Genomic DNA, 15,416 nt, shown 5'->3' on the forward strand with positions numbered 1-15,416 from the left:
AATTGAATAAATAATCTGAATAATAAAATAAATCAAACCAGTGTTCTAGCAGAGCTTTCGACCTCTATTCGAGATGGTCTCGAGGTTGGATAAAGAGAACGGTAAAGAACAGAAAAATAAATAATGATGGACAGTAGTAGATAGTAAGTGAAATAGAGAGCAGTATTTTTGTATATCTTTATCATTGAATCAATACCCCTTACAAATGAATAGGGTCCCTCTTTATATAGTGGAGGAATCCTAAATAAGGTACAATTCTAATAACGGAAATAATTCCCATGATTGACGTCAATAACCGCTTGATTTGATCTGTTCCGGGATTTTCGCTGAGATCTTCGGTCGGTTGCTAATATCTCGCCATTCCGTTATTACGCCTTACTCGAAGTCGGTCATGCTCGGTCTCGATCTTCAGCGAGCACTTCGATCTTTATGCTCCATACTCTGCCATTGAGCTCGAGCCTGATCTATTACGATCTTACTCTCGAGGCAACTTCTCGTACCTATGAAATCTGACATGCCCGATTTCGACCGTATACAGTTCTAAACCCATAGACCCAATAAAGAGTACAAAGGTTCTGAAAAATTCTTCATCAAATAGTAGTTGGTTTAGCAGTGAAGGAGGAGATAAATTTAGTGGTGAAACAAAAGAAGCTTTTATCAGCTTATCTTTTGGTCGAAAAGCAACTGAAATTCGTCGGAAAACCATGTTTCACGGTGCCGCGTCGCCGGCTAATAGTGAATGGATGTGCTTCACCGAAGAAGGTGGATGGAATGGCCGTTTAAAAAACCTTCGACGAGTAAAATTGAGATGACATTCGTCGTCGGAGACTTCTTGAGGACACCAGACTTGGACTATAGAAGGGGAAAAAGGGCGATCTTTTACCATTTCTTTTTCGTTTTTAATTTTTAAATTTTTTCCTTTTGATTTTATTATTCGGTTATTATTTTTTAATCAGAATATTATTTTGACACGCATTTTTTGCGTGATTGGAATGTATTTTGTCCACATCACTTGTGTCACTGCCACATAAGCACAGTTAATGGTCAAAGTAGTTATTAGTATCCATTCCATCAAGTTAGAGTGTTCGAATGGGAAAAACGTAAGTTTATGTACTGGGTTAGTAAACTGATACAAGTTTAAAGGTCACGAGACCATTTTGCCAACTAACAATAACATTTGCGTGAAAAGTTATCATTAAGGATAAAATAAAATGAAAAGGTAAATATTAAAATATCTATATAAATCTATAAAGAAGGGACCTTGGGAGTGACGTGGCAGTTCTTACTTGCCAGTAAATCTATTTTGTAATTTTCTCAGATTTTTGCCTTTTGTTATTCCTTTATCTATGTGTTGTTTCTCTCTCTTCAAAAGAAACGCCTATTTCTCACTCTACCTCCGAACGTCACGTCTTTTTCTCTTCCTCTTATTTCTTCCATGCTGAGGAAGAAAAGACTGCCTGAACAGTCCTCATGGAAAGCTAACATTCTCAATCCACCGATTATCTTATAGGCTTGCCGCCGAACTCGACAATACGAATACTGCCGTTGGTGCTACTACTGGCTCATCGACAACCCTTTCGCCAAAAAATTTCTCGGCAAAAACTGTAAAAAGCTATACTTCAAACTTGCACTAACTTTTTTTATCATTATCTTATTCTCTACAATTTGTTCTGCTAATCTCAACTAGAAGATAATATTTTTCTTTTTTTCCTGAGAGTTCATCATTATTCTATTCTCTGCAAAATTGTATTCTGCTTAATATTTTTTTCCTAAATTTATTTCCTCTTTCCGTACAACACATACAAAGAGACCCGCCAACATTGTGTCCTCTTTTATATATGGATGTTGTATTTTGGTTCTATTGCTTTGGCATTTCTGATATTTTGTTCTTTTGGTTTTCAGTATGTCACTAAAAGGGACTAAGTTATTTGAAGTAAAATTCCCTTTTTAATAACTAAAGGGAGAATTCTAAAGTGCAAAATTGCGAATATAGTTGCAACTAATTGATGGATAGATAGGGTTGACTAGGGAATAGTTCACAGATTTAAGTAAATGTGACTAACAGGAACTATTCAGTTTGAAGAAAAATTCCCTTTTGTAATAATTAAAGGGAGAATTCTAAACTAAAGGAACCCGAACGTAGTTAGCAACTAATTGATGGATGGGGCTGGCTTGGTCTTGGAAATAATTCATACAATTCAAGTTTTGCTAATCTTGGCTAGAAGATAACATCTTTGATTTTTCCTGAGAGTTTATTTCAAATATTAATGTCACCAGAGGAAATCATTTATTTACACACACGCATATGCATACTTCTGGTATGTAGAGATTGTGTGACACCTTTCTTTGTGTTGCCTATCCTTACAATTAAGAAGTTAGAGAAGAATAAAGAAAATAAAAATTTGAAGGTTACTTTTGTTGTTAGAACATGCTAATGAGCTATTCAAGGAGTCACTTTGTATTGAATACTTTAGTAACAAAGAAATCACAAAATGCGGATTGATTATTTAAAATTTGAACAAGTACATTAGAGAACCGAATGGCCAAAAGGTATTGATTTATTTATTTTTTATTTCTTTTTCTTTTTTATTTTTTAGGTCTCTTTGACTTTTTGAAATATGAGAACCGATTGTTATGTATATTAAGCCTTATTGCTTAAGAATGCATTATCTCTTATTTGTTCGATGTTTAATTTATTGAGCTGAATTTTCTTTTCCCATTTGATATCAACCTTGAAAATGTAATTAGAACAATTAATAGTGTTATGGTCAGAGAATAGAGACGAGATAAATTTGATATATTTTAGTATAAGAATTTTAAGAATAATTATTTATCCATATATTTTTATTTCGTTTGAGAATTGCGTGAAGCTCAGGGGAGTTTGTCGGTACGTGTTGTGTTGATGTGGTCAATATCTATACACGGGAGATGTATATTCTGATGGTAAGTTTAAATGCTACTAATAAGATAGTTTTATTATTCCAAAGTTGTTTAACGTAAGATTGGCATCTGTTAGTCCAAATTTGTGATCTTCTTATCTTTCTTCTTTCCTTTGTTTTAAACCTCTTTTGAAATGAGTTCGTATTATTATATGCCTTACTTCTAAAGAAGATGAGTGATTGTAAAAGGCATTTGTGAAGTGTTTGCTGAGTTCCTAGCTTCTAATTTTGATTTCACTAAATTAGATGTTGACCAAATGATTTTGCGTATGTTTGGCCTAACGTTGTAAAGGAAAAAGTCGAAGGATATGGGTATTTTCCCTTATGAAGAATACAGAAGTTCGCGATAAAGATTGCGAAAATTTCGATGGATCCTCGATGTTGTACTCTTTATTTTTCTTCGCAAGGGTTAAAGTTTAGTGCTTCCAGCAAGACTGGACTGTGGGATGTAGCAACGAAGTTATGATTTTTATTGTAGTTTTAGTTTTATTTTTCATCATTTTCCATCAATTTCTAGCGGCTTGTTTTCTTTTTATTTTGATTTATTTCTTTAATTATCAGTTTATTTATCTTATTGTTTGATCTTTTTTTCTATTTTCTTATTTGCTTAAAATTTATTAGAATATTATTAGGTGTAATTAATTTATAATGTTGGCTTGGTTCTATTCATAAACCTAACAATTTTATTTGTATTCTCTATTTAAACAGGATAATTGGTGCGTGTTAATGTTTATGGCTCTTCATTATCTTTAAATATATTTATATGCAGTATATATAGAGTTGAAGCAAATATTGAGCCTTGCTTTTTGTTGTAGGCTTGGAGAAGCGAGACAAACAAGTGATTGAGGAATCTAACATGAGGCTTGTGTGTTGGTGCTTTCTCCTCCTTGGAATTTTATCACACATTCACACAGGTAAAAGACATTAAGAGGAGAAAGCTACAATATTTTGAAGAAGCTACTGTATCTGTATTCTATTTTTCGGAGAAGCAAATTCTCCTTTAGATTATATTGCTAACTGGAGCTTATAAGTTGAAGCACCTGGCTCGCTATTGTATATACTTTTGAAGAGCTTCCAAGAGAAGTTAGAGCTAAAATCAAAATGGAGAAGTTGAAAATTCCCGCATTCAGAATTAAGAAGGTTAAAAGTAATTTTACATGTTGATATCTTTGTATAAATATATCATAATTCATATGCTCCTCTTTAATGCCTTACCTAATCATAGCAGCAAAATTGTACATGCGAGTAGTCCTCTCTATCTTCAGTAACCTTATTTTTGGATCTTTTTTTTTTTTTTTTGAAAAAGAAAAAAGACAGCAGATAGGATCCTTCAAATATTGTAAGGGTTTGGATAGTCCAATCTGCATATATATAACTTTTGTGGAGGTTGTTAGGCAATATGTCTCTCTTCTTTATGTATTTTTATTTTTAACCTTAACATACGAAGGGATCATGTCGTAGCCCTCGAACAATGTGGCTTTTCTAATAATGAACAAAAGAATGATTAATGGAGTTTGAAGAAGTAGATTTCTTGAAATTTGATGTTACTTCAGATTTGCTGGTGATGACTGCATTTTAACTGGTTATTGGTAGGTCCAACATACGAATGTGTGTGTTCTCACAAGAACTACATAGTGGATAGTAGCAAGGATGATTGGATTTGAAAGATACTACTATGAAGGAAAAAGCGAAGTTGATTTTTTGTTAAGACATATCTATTTTTGTTAAGACGTGTTTATTTATGTATGAAAATTTGTCAACATAAATCTGCAAAAGAATATGTGATAGTCTTTCTTTGATCAGTTTAATGTTTTATTTTTATATGTATTTTTTCATATATGTGTCATTTTAATTTTTTTCACATTTATGTCTTACATTATATAACTATATATTTTATTTTTAATTTTATAATTTTTTTATAGATATTCTTTATCAATTAAATATATAAAAAGATTATGTTCGATCGCGCAAAGCGCGAATAAATTAACTAGTTTTTAAATATAAAAGAAATCCTCAATGGAAAGAAATTAATGCAGGGTGGAGTTGCTAAGTTGCAGCCTTTTATTTTTCCGGTCATGTTGCAATTTCAATCATATACCGTAGTTTATTAGTTAACTAGTTGGGTTAGCCCGGCCTGTGCCGGGCCCGATCACCGTAGCTAATTTCAAATGTTTTAGAAACTGCTTAAGATGATTTTCTAAATGAGTATGGTTTACTAATTTTTCGAATTCTTTGTTATTGTTCTTTGCAAATATCAAAGTGAGATATAAAAATTAATACTACTGTAAATAAAGGTATTGTGACATATCAATTTGAACAATAAGATTGAAATCATTAATTACGTCTGCATCTATCCAAGGCAAACCAACAAAGAGCAAAGTACTGTAGAGCTAGAGTAGTCATCAAAACCTAGCTATGGGTTCTTCATGTAATTATAAAAATACTTTTAACCATTTAATTTCATGTATCACTATCTAAATTCCAAATAGTTTAGTTACTTTAACTATCTAACAACATTCTGTTTACTTTTTCGTCAAATTTTAATAAGACAACAAAAATTGAAGCAAAATGGATTTTTTCCAAAATTCATGCCTCCATTTAGCGTTTTCTTCTTCTTCCAGAGTGTAGTATATTTGCAAGTTTTATTAATTAAATATAAAATAATGCAATGCTCGCTCTAATTTGGACTTATATGTGCATTCAAACTTTTGGCATTCAAAGTGTAATCTAATATCCAAATAATACTAATATTGATATATAGATCAAAATTTTCAATTTTGAATCGTAGTTTTGTTTATGCTCTTTTAATTAATTTTTTTGTGCTATTTGCATTTTTAATATTTTCTTAGAGAATCAAATCTAAAATAATAGGTGTAAGACTTAATCATCTCTGGTAACAATACACTACTTAATGAATTTAAAAAGAAAATATGTCAAAAGGTAGTTTTTTTTCACTTTTATATTTTTTGCTTAGCCTTTACTAATCTTATATAGAAAGTCTTAAGGTTAAAAAATCATTTCTTCTTCCATTTTCATCTGTGTTTCAATCTTTATATTTTATGCTTGTTGGCATTCATTATTTTCTTTTTATGTATGGGCAAATTAACATCCATTCTAAATAAATATTTTAGATTATTTTTGTCAATAATTTTTTTTTGGGTATGGAAACGTGAAGCCAAGGGATGTATTTGTTTTCAGAAGTAATTTATGTTTACACCATAAAGTTTAAAGCGGCAAATTTGCAAGTTTCCCATTATTTAATGTTCGAAAAAAAATAAAAAAGCTTTGAAGAATTCTCGATTTTTTTCTTCAGTTGTCATTAGCATTTTTTGTTGTCTCTCTAGCCAAAGTTCGAGTCCGAAACCAAAATGTGATTTTTTTGGGTACAAACGACAAAAATAGGTGAAAAAAAATTGACTACCATTTTATATAAAATACGGTTATTCACCGCGCTATTTCTTAACGGCACATTTGTCCGTTAAGATATAGCGTAGTGAATAACTGCGCTATATTTGAACTTTAAATTGGCAGGAGGTATAACACATATGCGGGAGACGCTTCCTATATATGCGTTATACCTATATAAAAAACGGGCCCTTCTCTTTCTCCGACCAGACAGAAGCTTCTACACCAAAAAGGGACCCCCCCTCCCCCCCCCCCCCGTGTAGTGGATCTCTTCATTCGCTCGTTTCGGCTCCCAAATCATCAATTTTTTCACAATTCAAAAAAATTTAAATCGAGATATTCGGCTTACTTTTTGGTAAAACTCATGTATATTAAATGTTTATTAGTTGTTTTTTTATTGTGGTCTATGTTTTTTTGTAATCATTTTGTGATTTAAATAATTTATTTATTTTTATCCGAATTAGATTATTTATGTGCTAAAATATTAGTAAAAAGATATATTGTTATTTTTTGAATAATTATTGTTATATGTGATTTTATATATGACTTTATTATTGTTTAGTACCCTTTAATGTTATGTTGTGCTCTTAATTATTATGTAGTGCTCAATTATGGATAGTAAGTCAGATAGTGCCCTTAATAGTAACTGAGATAGAGTACTCAATTATGAATTTAATATATATAATTATCAAATATTAAATAAAAATCATAAAATAATCTCCGGAAATTTGGCAAATATGAAAGTTAACACCTTGGTTCCGGACTCTATTCGTGACACACTTGCTGCGTATCGTACGTTTGCCCTAACTTGAGGTTGACCTTTAACCAACACAACTTTTAAACAGAAAGGTAAAATTAATTAGCCGGACTCGCACATGTTCGCGCGTAGCAGTACGCACTTGCAAGATGCACACGCGCAGAGAATGAGCGTCGTGGATGTTCCCATACGTTGAGCTGTCAACACTAAAGTCTAAAACTCTAAAATTTCGCTAATTCCAATTTGACCCTTCAAGAAATACTTTACCCCTTCATTTTTTTTTTTTGTATTTTTTAATGTCGAGAGTCTATAGGAAATAATTTCTCATATATAAGGTAGGAGTTTAGTCTACGTATTATAAAAGATATTGCAATATATTTAAAGATGTTAAATAATTAAACATAAAAATACTTTAATTAATATTGTTTAATTTACAGATATCGTCATGGAGGTTTCCCTATGCATTCTGGACCTACATTTAGAGAGCTACTGTTGCTACAGGGAAACCATAGGTCTTCACACATCTGGAATGGGCAGTGTCTGTCCCAAACATTCCGCCCCATACATATAGACGATATGTGAAAGTTCATTAGGGACCACCCACTACATCCCCTATAGTTAGGCGCTTTCAGGATACAGGTTTCTACAGTATTATAGAGATCGGTCGGTTGCAGTTCGACTGGGCGTTGATCATGGTTATGATAGAGCGATGGCGACTAGAGACACACACGTTTCATCTACCCATTAGCGAGGCTAACATTACGCTTGAGGACGTAGAGGTTCTTTTTGGGCCGCTTATTAATGGTATACTTGTAGCTTACCCACATGATCTTATAGACTATAGGGGAGTGGATTACCTTCATATGTTACAGCAGCTCACCGGTTTCCAGCCAGCGAAGCCGACTGCATTGAATGAGGCTAGTCGATTGTAGCTGACGCCCTGTTCGGCAACATCTGGGGGCGATGGACGCAGAGATTACGAATGATTCACCGCCAGAGGATATTGACCGACACACGAGACTATTGTTGCTGCCGATGTTTGGTGGTATACTGTTCCCGAACACTTCGGAAAACCTAGTCAGCTTGATATTTTTACATCATCTAGAGCGGCTAGATAATTTACCTGGTTACAGCTGGGATGCAGCTGTTCTAGGTTACCTGTATAGGCATATGTGTCGGGCATGCATTGGCACCCAGAGAGATATTGCCGGATTTTTACCGGCGTTGCAGGTGAAAACATAGTCAAATCCTTTCATGATTATAAGATACATAGTAAAAAAATACCTTAAATTTTACGTCCACAATCTATATTAGGTTTGGGCCTTGGAGAGGTTCCTGCAATTCGAGCCATCTCTGCCACCGATCGCTCCGGATGCACCACCTCAACCGTTTCTCCCTTTATCTTGGAGGTGGGTTGATAGGCGAGGCTACACACGCGAGGTCGAGGCTCGACATCATCTCCCTTATTACAGGGATTTGTTGGATTTACTTGAAGGCGCGCATGTACATATATAGTTAAGTTTACTTGGCCTGACTTGATATGTGTTGCGTTTACTCACGATTCTTGTGTTTAATAAATAGTTCGTATGGAGGCCATACAATGACACACTCTTAGCTGGTTTGCCCGATTATTGCTCTCGCAGCCGAGCTATGTGGAGCTCTTCCGTCCCACTAATATGTCTCGATATAGTCAAGTATTATGCCACCGAGCGAGTCCATCGCCAGTTTGGTCACCCGCAGCTTGTACCTATTTTGCCCACTTGGCACCTGATATATTACCAGCGGGATGATCGTTGCAAGGTTGACCATACATACTTGGACTGGCTAGAGGCCTAGATTGAGGTTTGGGACCAGAGGTATTGCCTAATTCCACCATACCCTCCACCTGACCGTATGGAGGGCGAGCATGAGTACATGGGTTGGTATCGCAGCGTTACCCGCCTTCTAGTCTAGAATCTCATTCATCGCGCTGGTGGTCGGTACATTCCATACGCCGGGAGGCATGAGGCACTGGTATGTTATTTGTTATACTTACTTATAACGTTACATTATCCTTCCGTAATTAATTTTTTACATGTTATGCAGGCTATTGGCTTACATCAGTTCTACCAGTTGGGGCTGGAGATGCTGCAGCATACAGGCGGGGGAGCAACAACTTTGCACGTGTTTGGCCGTCGGGTTGCTGATCTTGCTGCCGACACATTGAGACGTGCCAGAGAGTACATGCGCTTAGGGTATGAGGCTGCTTATGTGCCACTCGAGCAGTACTATTATGGGCCACCAATGGAGCTTGAACGTGGTAGACGTGGCAGGCATGGCCAGAGAGGAAGAGGTGGCCCACGAGGTCGTGGTGGTCGGCGGGGACGGGGTCCCCAGCAAGGGGGCATTGAGGCACCCATGGAGGATATTATAGATGATCAACTGGGTGTACCCTGAGCCACACGATGCTCAACATGATATGCCGTAATTCAGCCTTTAGTTGTCGCCAAGGACTTCGCAGGTGACCCCATCAGCTCCATTATTGATAGTGGGCACGACCATTACGCAACAGGAGTGGGATCAGTATTTTCCCGATCCCCTAGAGCCATCGACGGTTGCTGATAATCATCCGATACGAGAGGTATCTAGTGGGAGGCGACTGAGTTATGGCTCATCACCGAGGGATGTTAAGGATCTTTCACATGATTCATCTACTCAAGTGCACCTCGATGTTCCGACAAAGCATTGTGGCACTACTCAGGCGCAGGTTTGTTTGTATTACTATTATTTCAATTTGTTTTTATGTCATAGATTAGTCAGTAATATCTAAAGTATTTTTATTTTTTTAAAGATTTCGTCATCGCCCGTGACAGAGGCCATTGTGCGATACTGACTTGTCGGAGACAGATGATTTTATTCAGGAGCCCGCTGAGACCATGGTATGACCATTAAATTTTTTTCTAACACGTATGTTAGTATTTTATATTTCATATACTAAAATATCTTATTATTTTGTAGGTTACTGCTGGCCCAACGACCGCTTCTACCGAGTCTGCCTGCCTTACTGACGATCATGCTGCAACGCATCCTCTGATAAAGAGGCGACGTGATGAAGATGATCCTGATAGCGTAGTCGGACGGGATGGGATGCGCCTCATGCCAGCCAATGCTTTAAAGCATACAGATTGTGGGACTCATTGATATATATTATTAGTTGTATATATGGCATTAAATATATAATAGCAACATTATTTATGTTTTACATAATTTGCGCATGTATTTTTATTTCTCGGGTTATTTATTAGTTTAACAGTAGAACACAAAAAAAAATTACAGCTTAACACAAATTTAAATTCATTACCAATTAAAGATAATACATGACACGTACAATATAAAAATAAAATACTACACTAAACGCATCCATGTGTTTGTTTAGTCACTATCGCGCATTATTTTATGCTTCAACCACTTAAATTTCTCTTCCAACCTATTTGTTTTCTTCTTCTGCCTCTTTTAGTTTCTCCTTCATTGCCGCAAGTTATTCTTGTAGTTCAAGATCTGGAGTTCGTATTCACCAGTTAGATTGATGTCAACGATGAAATACGAGGAATGTGTGTCAACTGGAGCCTAGATTACGATGCCATCGGTCCGGAAGGGTGCGTATAAGATGTTGACGAAGAGGATGGTGACGAAAAAGATGAAGACAATGACAATAAAACAGTGCCAGACAGTGACAATAATGGGGAATGAAAATTATTATTTATTTCTTGGGGTGTATGTTAAATTGTTGTATTGACTCTTTATTACAAAATACCAATTAGATTTAACCCCATTGGAAATATAATTTTATTTCATAAATTTTGCAAACTGAACATTTACAGACATTTAGTACAGCAAAAATACTGCAATAAAACACTACGTTTATCCTTGATAATCGGGCACAATGGATGAACTGCCACCTGGAGCTGAATTACCACCGCTTCCCAAACCAGCCGAAGGACATTTACGGCGGTCGTGCCCTATTTGGGAACATATGTCACATTTACTCGCATAAATAGTATCACCAACATTCATTTGGTTCCGTATCCGCGTTCTTTTTTGCATTTGCCATTGACGCACATAATCCTTGTTACACACCATTTTAAATGATTCCGGTGGCCAATAATGCTCAACACTCTCTGGCTGTAACTATCCACTATAGGTGTTTAGGTATGCAGCAATACTATATTCTTTATCAACGTACCTCATTGCCGCGAAACCAGTATGTTGAAAGCACTTCATGGCATGTGAGCATGGTAAGTGATAGATTGACCATTTTCAAAGCATAATCTTTTGGATTCATTGACGGTGTCTGTATTATTCCCGCGGTTGTGATGCAGACCAGTGCAAACTTCAATAATATTTCGCTTGCTGCAATACTACAAAAATGAATGCCACTGTGCTCGCTTCCTATATTTCTCAAATCGTTTCATTGGTTGTGGCATAAATTCAACACCCATTTTCTATCAATGATGATGCACCCCTAGATCTTTCAACAAACCTCTCTACCATCTGCTTGAATGGTATCCGTACCATGGCAGTGCCAGTCAATCCACGTGTAGACTTCAATAACCCGTTGAAAGACTCTGACACATTTGTAGTCAAAATTCTCCATCTTCCACCACCATCCTTATGCAAAGTCCACTTGTCAAGCTCATGTCGCATCAACCAACGATAAGCTTCTGGGTCTTCCTGTCTAATCAATTCCATTCGCCTCCTGAATTTACACTCTTGGTGATCTGTTGCAACCATCTACATTAAATCATGTAAGCCCTTATTCGGATAAGCCCTCTGGAAGTTGGCCTTCAAGTGCCTAACATAATAACAGTGGTAGGCATATGGTTCCTACCATGTATGCAAATTCTGTACAGAACTTAAAATACCGCCATACCGATCAGATATTAGACAAATACCTGAACATTGTCTGACAATGTGCTCCTTCAAGTGGTTCAAAAATAATGTCCACGTCTCTTGGCTTTCATTGGTACAAATAGCAAATGCTAGGGGAAATATACTTCCATTAACATCTACTGCAACATCGATCAACAACTTAATGTCATACTTTCTATAGATATGACTGCCGTCTATAGATATTACCAGTCGTCAATGCACAAAACCATCAATGGCTGGTTTAAATGCGTAGAACACATATGTGAATATGTATTTTGGTATTCGCAGACACCGCTCAAGCTTCTATTCAACAATAGTCCCGGGGTTAAAGTATTGCAATGCATCCATGTACCTGGGTAGAGCGGCAAAGGACTTATCCCAATTACCATAAATAATTTCAAACACATATTTACGCCCGAGAAATGCCTTTCTTTTGGTAATGGTACATCCATATACCTGGTGGCCAGATGTTATACACTCTTTGATCTTGCACCATATGAACGCTTCATTGTGTGGAATCAAGATAAAAGAAATCAAGTCAACATTCAAGTTAAAATGATTCCCACTGAATGTGTCCATTTCACAAGGGGTGGGTGCCAATGTATTTCCCCACAATCCACATATTTATTTTTAACTTTCTCGCATACATCATCCAATTACAACCTTGAAATCATCCACGACAAATAACATTGTATACTTTCGGAGATGACTCATGAACCACGATTTCACGACACTCTTTTATGCTGTACATTCACACCGCCATGCTTAGGCGCGCTTTATCAGCAAAAAGCATATTCTTTGACAACACCGTTACTCTAGATTCATCCCACATTGTTGTTCGAATTTCGTCAAGATCCCTTGTGAGAGCATCCACATCCTGCATACTTGGCAACTGATCAAGGTAGGGAATCTTCCTTGAATGAAATGGCACATGAGACTCGTACACTCTTGGTATAACGGGAGGTGGAGCATGCTCCCTCGTCAAATCAGGTTCATAATTCTCATCTACTTCATCATCACCCTCATCAGGGAAGGGTGTGTCATCTCCAGACTCATCAGCGTTGTTGTTATAATCCTGACTCTGCGCATCTGCCAGATCCCGATTAAATATGTCGTCTTCAGGCAATTGAGTAAGGACATGTTCTTCAAGTTACTCGTTTTCACTGCACAACCAATAAAATAATGAGTTTCTCAAATTCATCCAAACATGTATAAACTTTATCACTTAACTTACAAATCATAATTTGTTGATATTCCATGATGCACTTTATCCAATTGCTGATGACTCCCGGATGGACCACCATGATCCAACATACCAAAACTAGACATATTCCAACTGTCTGTTGGTTCATAACTTGTAAAATTCATATATGCCCGGTAGCGCCTATGGAATATATGAGAGTTAATACAAATACAATACATAAAAATAAACATCGTAATATAAAGGAAAATTAAAGTTTACCACTCGGCTTATGGATTATGTAAACTTGGGGAGAAATTATGTCCTCGCTCCTCATTCGCTGTGGAGATAAGATTAGATCTGGCCAAACTTTTTCACCCGAAACCTGTTTGGATAAAACTGCTCCAAAAAAATCACCCGATGATTGAGGGATATCCCTATTTTGCGGAACCTCAATATTGCAAACGTCTTCGGCCTTGACGTACATTTCCAACATTTTTATCACAAGAAATTCCCGGTGTTCATCCGAAGTTCTCAAAAAATCTGTCAGAGTTTCATCGTCTTCGATACTAAACTCAGCATAATAAGCAACCCCTTGCGGAGTAACATAATACGGATATCTTCATGTTACTTTAATATTAACCGAACGTTTGCTCACACTCATTTTTTTTTACATAGAAATGATACTAATCTATCGTACTCCATTGTAAGTTGTAACTTAACATGACACTGTGGAGAACAATTATAGCGTACTGAGTTATTTTCCACCACAACCTCACCCCCTCCCCCTCCCCCCAATATAATAAATCCCTAATTTTTGCTCTTCGGACATTATGACAAAATGCAAAATAACTTAACGAACAAATATTTTGGAAGACTTGAAGGATCCTGAATGGATTTTTGCCAAATTGTGAAACTCCTTAAATAAGAAAAAACCCAGTCCGGGGGTACAATAATTGAGGTATAGCGCATGCATAATAGGCGCTATATATGTAGTGCATATACTGCATGCGCTATACCCATATAAATTAATGGTGGGTCAGTAAAGTGCCGATGAATTATTGGTGGGGCAGAAAAGTTCAAATATAGCGCAAGTATTCACCGCGCTATACCTTAATGGACAAACGTGCCGTTAAGGTATAGCGCGATGAATAATTGTGCTATATATAAAATGGTCGTCAATTTTTTTCCACTTATTTTTGTCGTTTGAGTCCAAAAAAATCATACTTTGGTTCTTGACTCCTAAAGTTCCGGGGAACACAAACCATTATCTAACGCTGCAGTTAATGGTATTTCCCTTCAGTCAATTGATTGCAGTGTTAGATAAAGAATAAAGTTGACAAGCCCTATCTGTATGATCTATCAAAAATATTACACATTAAGTAAAACTTATTACATTTAAAATTTGCTAAACGCTGTATTTACTTGAATTTCAATTAGCAAAATAGAACAGTTAGATTGGATCTCACACTAATTAAAGAAAAAGAAAAAATTGAGTGGTCCTAGGTACTTTTCTAAATAGTACCTACGTAATCCTTGAGTTTCTATTTGTTTCTATCTGTATTTGTTTTAAATTGTTGGTTTAATATAGACATTATAATTAAATTTTGCGATTTTAATTTGTTATTAAACGTTTTGTAAGACCTGAAAATATGAATGCCACATTCTCATGCATTCTCATTTCTAGGGTATTTGACTTTATTTCTCTCAGTTATTACAAGTTATGAAGATTGCATCATTTCTTGTAATTAAATGATCTTCTTTTAGAGTGTCCTTTTACGTAATTTTGTGTAAATGTGATATCTGTAGGTTACCCAGTGTCGTAACTTTTCTGTTGCATATGCCAACTCTCTTTCTTCTAGTTATGCTTTGAATTAGACAAACATTTTGTAATAGCAACTCAACATACAAACAGCCATCAATAACCATAATATAAACAGTAGTATTATTTTAAATATAAAAGTTAAGCGAATTATAAAGAATGTAAAGGTTTTTTCAATGCAGTTATCCTTACATTCTAATTATTGTCAAAATATGTTAGGCAAGTTACACATTTGGCCGGTCGTCCAAAAATAATTATATTTTCTAATGAAATACACAAAAAAATAACTAATTATATATAAAATATATATATTATACCTCAATATACAGAATATAAACAGTTGGCGACTATTATTTTTTAGAGTGAATATATTGTGTATTTTTTCCCAAATATCTCACTACTGAA

This window comes from Nicotiana tomentosiformis, chromosome 1, assembly GCF_000390325.3.
Source record: "Nicotiana tomentosiformis chromosome 1, ASM39032v3, whole genome shotgun sequence".
Classification (NCBI taxonomy): domain Eukaryota; kingdom Viridiplantae; phylum Streptophyta; class Magnoliopsida; order Solanales; family Solanaceae; genus Nicotiana; species Nicotiana tomentosiformis.